The sequence below is a fragment of the Vulpes lagopus genome, chromosome 7, assembly GCF_018345385.1.
Source record: "Vulpes lagopus strain Blue_001 chromosome 7, ASM1834538v1, whole genome shotgun sequence".
NCBI classification, from domain to species: Eukaryota; Metazoa; Chordata; class Mammalia; order Carnivora; family Canidae; genus Vulpes; species Vulpes lagopus.
In genome coordinates this window covers 78673587-78684398 of record NC_054830.1, presented here as the reverse complement: position 1 = coordinate 78684398, position 10812 = coordinate 78673587, and positions in this window count along the sequence as shown.

The following is a 10812-nucleotide window of genomic DNA, read 5'->3' as shown; positions in this document are numbered from 1 at the left end:
AAATCCCTGTCCAAACCCCTATCTGAAAAGTGATGCTTGCCTGGCACCAGTCCTTTGGCCTTTGTAAGCATCACTAGGAATAATGGCTCTAACTTGTAAACTGAGGCACACAAGAGGTGTGGGGGGTTGAAGGAAACGGAAAGGTCAGTCTGGAGAGGAGAAAGTCTTCAGGGGACTCCTGAAATGTGTGTGAAGAATAGGCACTTTACATGGGGTTAGTCCCAAGAGGCAACTTCCACTGGAGCCACATATTAGTCATGGGTTAGCCCTGGGTGGGTGGCTTTCCCTGGACAGCACTTTATAGATATCATCTCTGAGATTCTGTCTGGTCTGCTTGAACCAGCCTGCTGCACGGCTGCTTGGGGTGCAGGAGACCAACGCTACCTACTTTCAGCAAACTCTCCGGAGGTACCTGCTGTGTGTCATTGTTCATGCCCCAGCTCCCCTGGGGGATCTTAAAGTCTAATGTTTATATATAAAAACAAAAGACTCTGAAAATTCGGAAGCATGAGGGGCCTTTCCCCTTGAGAGGGAATCACCACAGATAGCTTCATAGGGCAGGAGGTGTTTGAACTGGGCCTCAGTTGAATGACTTGGAATTTGGACTAGTGGAGAAAGTCATAGTAGCAGGAGATAAGATTGTAAAAGGTCAGGTGGTGGGGTCTGATAGTCCAAATATTGCCTGTCAGACAGAGGCACTTGGCATCTAATTAGTGTTCGGGGATAGATTCGGGGCCCCATAGGATAATGACAAGGCCGCACTGGTTTGCAATGATAAACCAGGCAATAGTTGGGGAAGGGCATTCACTTCAAAATTATGTTTTCCCTGTCTTGTGTGAATTCCTATTCAGTTGTATTATTCGAAATATAAATAAATCACACTGGCATCCAGAGTGTTTAGACACATAAATAATTCATTCCAGATTAGAATGGACTTAGTCTCCTGTGGTAAAACCGGAATAAAAGGGAAAGATTGAAGTTAAATATGCAGTTAGGGCACAACAGACTCCAAGGAACTCCCAGGCCAACAGGAACCCCCGTGCTGCAGGCCGAGGTGCAGACCTCTGCCCCTCCCGCTCTTACTTCCTGGTCAGAGATACCCCAGGCCCTTAACTGGCTCTTCTTGGACCTATGAACGTTGGAACTCAAAACCTATTTTCTGATTCAGGATTCATCATAAAGTTAGCCTTTCATTTTTCTGGCCTCATCTTCCAATTCTTCCATTCTCTAGCCTACACATCAGCTGTCAGATTAGATCCTAGAGGATATTAGAACCTACCTGTGATCATCTCACTCCTCAGGTTAAAAACCTCCAATGGTTCCCTCTCGCCTCCCCCAATCAATCCAGACCTCTTAACCTGGCGTGAGGGCAGATCTGGACTCCTGGTCCCTCTGTTTGTCCACCTCATGCACCATGACATTCTGTGCTTCAGCCATGTGCAGTCTCTCAGTGTTTTGCAAATCCTTGGTTCCTTAAGCCTCTTCCCCCCTTTTACCATCGACTCTTCACCCATTTATTTTTTTTTTAAGATTTTATTTATTTATTCATGAGACACACAGAGACACAAGTAGAGGGAGTAGCAGGCTCCATGCAGGGATCCTGGTGTGGGACTTGATCCTGGGTCTCCAGGATTACACCCTCAGCTAAAGGCAGTGCTAAACCACTGAGCCACCTGGGCTACCTGACTCTTCACCCATTTTTTTTTTAATTTTCATTTATTTATGATAGTCACAGAGAGAGAGAGAGAGAGAGAGGCAGGCAGAGGGAGAAGCAGGCTCCATGCACCGGGAGCCCGATGTGGGATTCGATCCCCGGTCTCCAGGATCGCGCCCTGGGCCAAAGGCAGGCGCCAAACCGCTGCGCCACCCAGGGATCCCCTCTTCACCCATTTTTTAAAAGAATTATTTATTTTAGAGAGAGAGAGAGGGCAGGGAGGGGCAGAGGGAGATGGAAAGAGAGAATCTTTTTTTTTTCTTTTTTTTTTTTTGGAAATCAAGAATCTTAAGCAGGCTCCTTGCTCAGTGCAGAGCTCAAAACAGGGCTTGATCTCATGGCCCTGAGACCAGGACCTGAGCTGATGCTTAACCAACTGAGCCATACCGGGGCCCAACTCTTTACCAGTTAAAAAGGTTAACCCTTCAAGTCTCTTTGCCTTCTTGGAAAAGCCTCTGACCAACCCAGGCAAAATTGGCTCTTTCCTTTGCCTTCCCATAGCACCAAGTTTGGGGCAGCTCCAAGCTCCTGCCTTTTGTTATAGTCATTTGCGAGGGTGAATCCCATTCCCACTACCAGCTCCCTAGGATAAAGCTGTTTGCCTTGTTTCTGGCAATTCCAACTCAGTGCTTGGCAGAAAAAGGGTGTTTGCCCAAGAGGGCTTGGGATCTTAGGAGAAGGGACTTAGGAGTGTTGCTGATGGATCTTTGCTGAAGCACCCTTTACTCCCCTACTCCTGCCAAACGCTTTCTAGAAAGTTGTCTAGTGCCCTCAGGCTACTACATGGGCCCTTATGTCTACAAAAAAAAAAGCTTTACACAATCTATCAGTGGCGTCTGGGCTACTGTGAGCCAAGATAAAGTCACCTGTGTGGTTATTCCCTAGCAAGGGTCAGCGACCTTCCTTTCTCTTCAGCTCACATTCCCCAGGTCCCTGCAATCATCTGGGCCTATCTCTGCCACTCCCCTTCACACCCCCAGGCTCCAGATACAAGGCCAACCGCCGTTGGTTCCCTTCCCTGAACCTGTGGTGATCTTTTACACACCTCCAAACTGCATACATTGAGTCCTCTGTGCTTGGAAGGCCCTACCTGCTTCATGACATAGTCCTGTTAACTCTTCATTGCTCAGCTTATACAGAGGCTTCTTACTGTTTCCCCACTGTGCTGTCAGACCCAGCTGGTGGTGGTGGGTGGGGGGAGCCAAGGTGTCCTTGAATTCTTTGTCTGTCTGTCCCCATGGCTTGTCTGTGAACTCTGGGACATGCTCACGTCCCCACTCATTTTCAAACCCACGTTGCTCTAGCAACTTACATGATCTGTATATACAGTGCACGTAATCGAGTCAGAAGTCCTAGCCCGCAAGCCCATGGGATGGTCTATTCTATTACATTTGTTCGTTAATGTATTTCCATACTGGTGGGGGACCCATGAAATCCATGAGTCTCAACATCTGATTATTCAAGATTTTAAAAACTAAACCAAAAAATCTCAGTGATTTTTTTTTTTTTAAACCTCAGTGATTCTGATTTAAATTGGTCTGTAGTAGGATCTGGGCCTTAGTATAGTTTGGGGTTTTTAAAGTTTTTTGTGTTTTGCTTTGTTTGGTTTTTTTTTTTTTTGGACCTTAGTATGTTTTTTTTTTTTAAATTTTTATTTATTTATGATAGTCATAGAGAGAGAGAGGCAGAGACACAGGCGGAGGGAGAAGCAGGCTCCATGCACTGGGAGCCTGATGTGGGATTCGATCCCGGGTCTTCTGGATCGCGCCCCGGGCCAAAGGCAGGCGCCAAACCGCTGCGCCACCCAGGGATCCCCCTTAGTATGTTTTAAAAGCTACCCAAGTATGCTGAAGTTGAGAACAGCACCAAATCCTGGCTTCTCCAGAGGCCTAAAGATAAGAGTCACCTGAACTTGGCAAAGCCGCCTGTGATCTTGGATCTGCAGCAATTGACATCACCCCCGGGGTCTTGCTGGAAATTACTCTTCCTGCCCTGCCCCAGACCTAGGACACAAGGATCTGCGTTACTGAGACCAGGTGATTTGTATGCACTTTACAGATTGAAAAACTAGATTCTAGGTCCTGGAAGGTTGGTAAATAGATCCCCAGTCCCATGTCAGACCTACTACAAAATGAGAATTTCGAGGGGAGAGAACAGTTTGGCCTGCGTATATTTAACACAAGTCCCAGGTGATTCTTCTCAGGCAATTTGGGGAGCAACAGCTCTACATTGATAGCCTGACCCATAATAGTCACCTAAAGTTCAAAACACAGGAGTCTGCAGGGCTCAAGAAGGTATGAGTGAAAGAGCATAGAGCTCAGAGGGTCCAGCCCTAAGGAGAAACCCTTAGTACTTGAGACAGGCACATACCAAGATCTATAAATATCCATAGGAGAACAAAAATGCAATAGATGCAATCAGGGAAGGCTACCTGGGAGAGGTGACTTACAATTCAAGACTAGAATTTAAACAAAGTAGCCTCCAGAATAAATAGAGGATGGGAAAGAGTGTGTAAGGAAGGAGACACCAGGCCTCTCATTCTCCCTGACCTTGTTCCTATCCTCCAACGTTGCCTTTGTCCCAGGCACACCTGCGGGCAGGGCTTAGGCCCCCTGGTAGCTTTCAGGGCTCAGAACAGTTGCTGACCTCTGGGTGGGATCATGGGACACCTTACTTGGCATTTAAGTGACACATACTTGTGAAATACAAACACATTTTTATCTAGCAAGGGCTGAGTCAATAAAATAACATCAAACATTTGCACAATACTCCGTGGGCTTTCCAAGCAGTTACATGATAGTTGTTTCCTCTGATTTTTACATAATTTGTGTGCTCACAGAGCCCTGTGACTTGCTTGAGTTCAGAACCTAGTGAAAGGTGAGCTGGGACCCTACCGTGTCCACCCCCCCCCCTTTTTTTCTTAAGATTTTATTTATTTATTAGTTCATGAGAGACACGCAGAGAGAGAGAGGCAGAGACATAGGCAGAGGGAGAAGCAGACTCCCTGCAGGAAGCCAGATGCAGGATTTGATCCTAGGACACTGGGATCACTACTTGAGCCAAAGGCAGATGCTCAACCACTGAGCCACCGAGGCGTCCCTACCATTTTCAAAAACAGAAGCACAGTTGAGCAGTTGGTGCTTAGCACTTGGGAAAAAGATTTGTGGATGAAGACAGGCAGACTGGCCCTTTACCCAGGACTCTCTGATCATATGATTTCCCTGAGGAACTTGTTACCAGTATAGGTTTCTGGAGCCCACCCAAGACCTACTAAATCAAAACTTCCAAGAGGAAGGTCTTAGGAATTGTATTTTACAAGAGATGCTGCATGTTGCAAGGTCTGCATACTAGACCCAACACTTTCTGGTTGTGTACCTGGCGCAAAACTCTCCCCCTTTCTGAGCCTTCAGATCCCCATCTTCAAATGAAGCCATATCCCTGGCTTGTGCCCACCTTCTGAGTCCCTGAGAAGGGACTCCCCAGGGTGGCAGATCCAGAATGATAGAGGCTCATTCTCCTTCACGGAATGGGTATGGAGTGGACAATGGAGCTCAGGAACTGGATCATCCAAAGCTCTAAATGTCACCCTCCTCCCTCCTCTCTTGCTCCTGAGAAGGGACTATGTACTTCCGTCTACATCCTGCTCACTGTGGGTTGTGACCCTCAGTGGGGTGTGAGGTACAAAGTATGAGAGCCCTGGGAAGCCATTGCTAAATTGAATTTCTACTTTTCCTCGTGGTCCCTCCACCTTCTGAGCTTCTGTGTGTCACCTGTACAACAGGGCTTTACCAATGTGTGCACAATGTGAAGGGCACACAGAGGGAGCCCATCATCAATGAGGACTTTTGTCATCATTATATCACTTAACGAATACTTATTGAGGGGTGCCTGGATGGTTCGGGGGTTGAGCATCTGCTTTTGGCTCAGGTCATGATCCTGGGGTCCTGGGATGGAGTCCTGAGAGTCCTACGTCGGGCTACCCTTCAGGCAGCCTGCTTCCCCCTCTGATTATGTCTCTGTCTTTCTTTGTATATCTCATGAATAAATAAAATCTGAAAAAAACACACACACACACAAAAAACCCCAAATACTTATTGAGCACCTACTGTTTTCCAGGAACTCTCCCAGACACCTGCTTGTATCAAGTCTACATTCTAGGTACGATCTAGTGGGTGCAGAGAACAGATAATGAGCACCATGCAAGTTTAATATTTAAACAGTAAAGACATTGCATAGATTTGATTTTGATTTTTTTATTTTTAAAAAATTTTATTTATTTATTCATGAGAGACATCGAGGGAGAGGTAGAGACATAGACAGAGGCAGGCTTTCTGAGGGGAGCCTGATGCAGGACTCACCCCAGGACCCCAGGATCACACCCTGAGCTGAAGGCAGATGCTCAACCACTGAGCCACCCAGGTGCCCCTAGATTTGATATTTAAATAAGAAAGACAATAAATAGGTTTAATATTGAAGCAAACAACAAATGTGTTATTATTTATATAGTCAACACAACAGATGCTTGCTATTTAAATTATAACTAGAGGGTGTTAGCATTAATTTAAATAATAAAGAATGTATGGTGGAAGATACCCAGGTAGGGGAATGGCCAGAGCCACCCAGGGCTTCAAGCTGGAGAGGAAAAGGATCTTAAATTCCGTCCCTTACTTCTTCACAAGATGTTTAGTAGAGCCATGGCATTTTTAATTTGTAAAATGGACTCCCTTCTCATCTCATAAAGAAGGTCCTCCTAGAACTCCAGATCCTCTTTCCTGTGAAACTCTGTGGCTGTAATGGCCCCTGCCTTTCCTATTTAAAATTCACCCGGTCTAGCTGACATTACCTGAAGGTTGATGGAGCTAAGGCATGCTTGGGGCATTCATCCAACACCATAATCTCTGCAATAACCCCAGGAGGTCACTTCTCAAGCTGTCTTACAGTGGAGGAAATGGAAGCTTTTGGGCCTTGTTGGTCACACAGCTGGAAAAAGATGGAGTTAGGATGTGAGCCTGCCCCCTCCTCCACCTCCCCAACCCCTGCCCTAGTGCTCCCCTAGGAGTGGCAGCTTTTCCTCTCGTCATCTGCCTCTCAAACCCCAGGAGGGCAGGGCTCCTTCTCAGCCTCTCCGGACCCCTATCTACCGCTCCCAACCCAGGATGTCACCCTCGTAGGGCAGAGGGCAAGGGGCTTGCTGAGGGTTATGCCAGGAGGTGCTAGAGATGGTGATCAACTATTTCCGTCGGCCTGGGACCATCCCAGTTTGGGCACTGAGAGTCCAGCATCCTGGAGAGTTTCAGAGTCCTGGGCAGATGCGGATGATCGGTCACCTATAAGCAGATCCCAGCCTCCTGTCTTGCCCTCATGGCCCCCATGCCCAGACTCAGACTGCCTTTGATGAAAGGAAACTGCTTAGCTCATGCCTCACATTTAAAAAAAAAAAGATTTTATTTATTTATTCATGAGAGACACAGAGAGAGAGGCAGAGACACAGGCAGAGGGAGAAGCAGGCTCCCTGCAGGGAGCCTGACGCGGGACTGGATCCCCGGTCTCCAGGATCAGGCCCTGGGCTGAAGGCGGCGCTAAACTGCTGAGCCACCTGGGCTGCCCTCATGCCTCACATTTGAGGCCAAGTCTAAGCTGCTGAAAGTTCTCTGATGTAACCAAACCACTCTACTTTGGGGGGACTTCCAGACATAGCAGTGGAATATAAACTTGTCTTTCTGGGAGACGAGAAGCCTTAACGATGTTCCTAGCCTCTGACCAGAAATGCCACTTCTACGAATTTTTCCTGAGGAAAAAAACAAAAACAAAAACAAAAAAACAGAAATATGGACAGTGATTTCTTTTTCTTTCTTTCCTTTTTTTTTTCCTTTGGCAGTGATTTCCAAACAAAGATATTCCTTGTGGAGCTGCTTATACAAAAAATTGAATGAGTTAAAGTAGAATATTATGCAGCTAAGAAAAAAAGCATATCACAGATTTAATAACATGAAGGCACTATTTGAAGTAGAAAATGAAATACAAAAAAAAAAAAAGAAAAAAGAAAATGAAATACAAAACTATAGAAATACAGCACGAGCCCAAGTTTATTTACGGGACACCTGGCTGGCTCAGTTGAAATAGCATGCAAATTTTTATCTTGGGGTCATGAGTTCCAGCCCCATGTTGAGTGTAAAGGGTACTTAAGTGAACAACAACAAAAACTTAAAAAAAAAAAAATGTACACAACCTAACTTTAGATTTAGTGCTTTCCTTTGAGTTTAAGGTAGTTTTCAATTTTTTCCTTACATTTTCCTGAAATAGTAATCTTGTTCAGTGAGTAAATATTAATTTTATCATCAGAAAGTAATTTAAAAAAATACCACGTAAAATTGTTCTGTGCTGAGCTGTTCTAATGCTGCCTACCTTTCTCAGGTGGCATGAATGAGGGGGGTTTTAGAGTAGAAGGCAGTTGAGGACAGCAATGGATTGAAGTCAGAGGAAGCCTCCCTTCCTGCCCCTGCCTCCTCCCAACTCCTCTCCTTGGGATGTCCCTGTTCCCTGCATGTAATGCCTGATTCAGTTGTCGCTTCCTCTGCTGGCCATACCTCTGCCGTAGCTCCCATCACCGCCACTCTGCCGGCCTCCTGCTTATCTACATGCCTGCCTATTCCTTTTCTGGGCCTGTTTTTCTCTTTCCTTAACAGGCCAGGGACTTGGAGCTGCCCCAGGGCCTGGCTGCAATGCTGAAGGCAACCACACGAGGGCGCCAGAACCACACTGGTGAGCCTGCTTCCCGCTCAGACCAAGGTCCCTTCAAAATCGTCCCCCAGAGCCAGAGAGAGGACACCAACCACTGCAGGCCTGGGATGCTCCCACTCAGGAGGAAGCCAGGGAGACAAAATTGGATTCTAAACTCTGTCCGAGAAGAATCCCCACCCCTACCCCAGTCTCCCCACCCCTACCCCAGTCTTCCCAGAGCTACACTGGCCAAGGTGACCCTCTGAATGGGTGGCTCCCCCTCAAGCACCTGTGGCATGTTGAGATGGAATTGCTGTGTGGCCTTGAGCAAGCCTCCGTCCCGGTCTCTGTGCAGAGATGCCGTGGGGCAGGCATCTGGCTGCTCACTGACCACTTCCTGTGGCTATGGTTGAAGATGTTTCCTGTGCTCAGTTTCCTGCTCCAGGTCACCAGTTTGTCACAGGCCTCTGCTCTTTGTTAAATTGAACTGAAACAGAAAACTCCCTAGAACGTAAAACAGGAGTTTAGAGGTGACCACCAGAAATATTTTCTCCTTACCCTTCAGGAAATTCCTGGTTGCAGAGCACTGGCTTTGACCTTGGCCCACTCCTGGGTGTGTGTGTGCATGCGCATGCTTGTGTGCATGCTGTGGTGTGGTTGTGGCATGGAGCATGCGCTTGGGATTGGGAATTGGAAGAGTGGATTGGGGTCAATGGAATACGGGGGGGTGAGGGAGGAAGGGGCCTGCTGAGGAGGCAGTAGGCCATGTCCTTGGGAGAGAGGGGTCAGGAGAAGCAGGAGTTCCTTCCTACATGGTGAGGTGAGGGTCAGGGGCCTCTCCACAGCAGGCTTCCTGGAGTGCTGGGGGACCCTGTGTGAACTCAGGTGCCCATCTGTATTGGGTGGGCTTGGGCTGCAGAACCTCCCTTGCCCTTCCTACTTCAGACTGCATGATGATGTCATCATGATGCTAGTGTAAGGGCAAGCCATGGGAGACCCTGTGCCTGCCTCTCCTTTGGTAATCACCCTCTCCAGAAAAGAGGAGGCCATTCCCTCCTAAGTCTTCAGGGAATTGCTTCCTGCCTGGAGAAGATGAACGGCCCTGCCCTTGCCCTGCTCCATTCTTTTGCCTCCACAGGATGAAGCCCTCGGAGACCCAGTAGCCGGGTCATTTCCTGCTGCTGCAGGTTGTACCACGCCAGGTCCGGTTTACTCTCCCTGAGATGAGTAAATGCTCCCAGCACCTGTTACTCTGCCTGGAACACCCAGCCCTCAGCCTTCAAAGCCCTTTTCCTGAACGTCGCAGGCAGATTCAATTCCCCCACCTGGTTCCTCTCAGCTCCGGGCCCCACCCAATAACACCCTGCACTGGAAACTTCCTGAGGGTTCTCTCCTGTGTATCCACCAGGTCCGAGGACCAGTAGGCACACAGCAAATGTTTGCTGAACAAATTAATTTGTTTTCATCTAACGAGCTCATTAGGGCTCTATCTTCCTCTTAATTAGGAAGCAGGAGGTTCTGCTTTTCCTGTAACAATTCACCTTTGGGGGATGATAGCAGACCTAAGCCTCTGCAGGCAGAAGGCGATCAAACTAGATTTCTGGGGCACACAGTTGCATTATAAAGAAATAACACACGTGTGCTCAGTGAGGTCCATTTAAACAAGACGACTGTATGTTAAAAGCTTCGCATTGAATATACATTATTATACAGCTTATCACACAGAACTCGAGCTTTACAGGACACTTTTTTAGCAGTAGGTGGCTGGCACAGGCTCTTGGCAGCGACACACAGCCCTGAAGACAGGGGAAGGATAGGCTGCAGGCTGCCACCCGTGCTCGGGGGGCACCTGAGTGGGTCTCCGTGGGGTTCTGGAAGGTGCTCCTACAGTGAAGGCTCTGGGCTGTGCTGGCTCCTTCTGGATAACTTGGTCCATTTGGTCTTTGCCGGTAACTGAGTCTGGAAGGGCAGAGAGACAGACGTGGCAGCTTGCTGGACGGCCGCCTGATCCAGCCAGGATGCTTCATGGGCATCGACGGGCCAACTCCGAGTGCCAGCCTTCTCCGTCTGCCGGGTTTCTGCACGCGCCGTCCCTGGGGCCTGTGAGAGCAAATGGTAAGCCTGGCCGTCTGTCTCTGCTAGGCCCTTGGACAAGTGACATCAACCTCTTCTGAGAGTGTCTTGGGGAGCTGGCCAGAGCTTGCGATTAAAATCTTAGAAAAGGGAATCTCCAGGTCCCGTGACCCTAGCAGAAGCAGAATGCCTGGCAAGGGCTCTACCTGTTGATATGAGGCCCTTGCTGGAAGCCAGACAAGGATTTCCCTTTGCTCACTCACTGGCCACAGAGGGCCACCAGCCCTGAGATGCCCTAGGAGGAC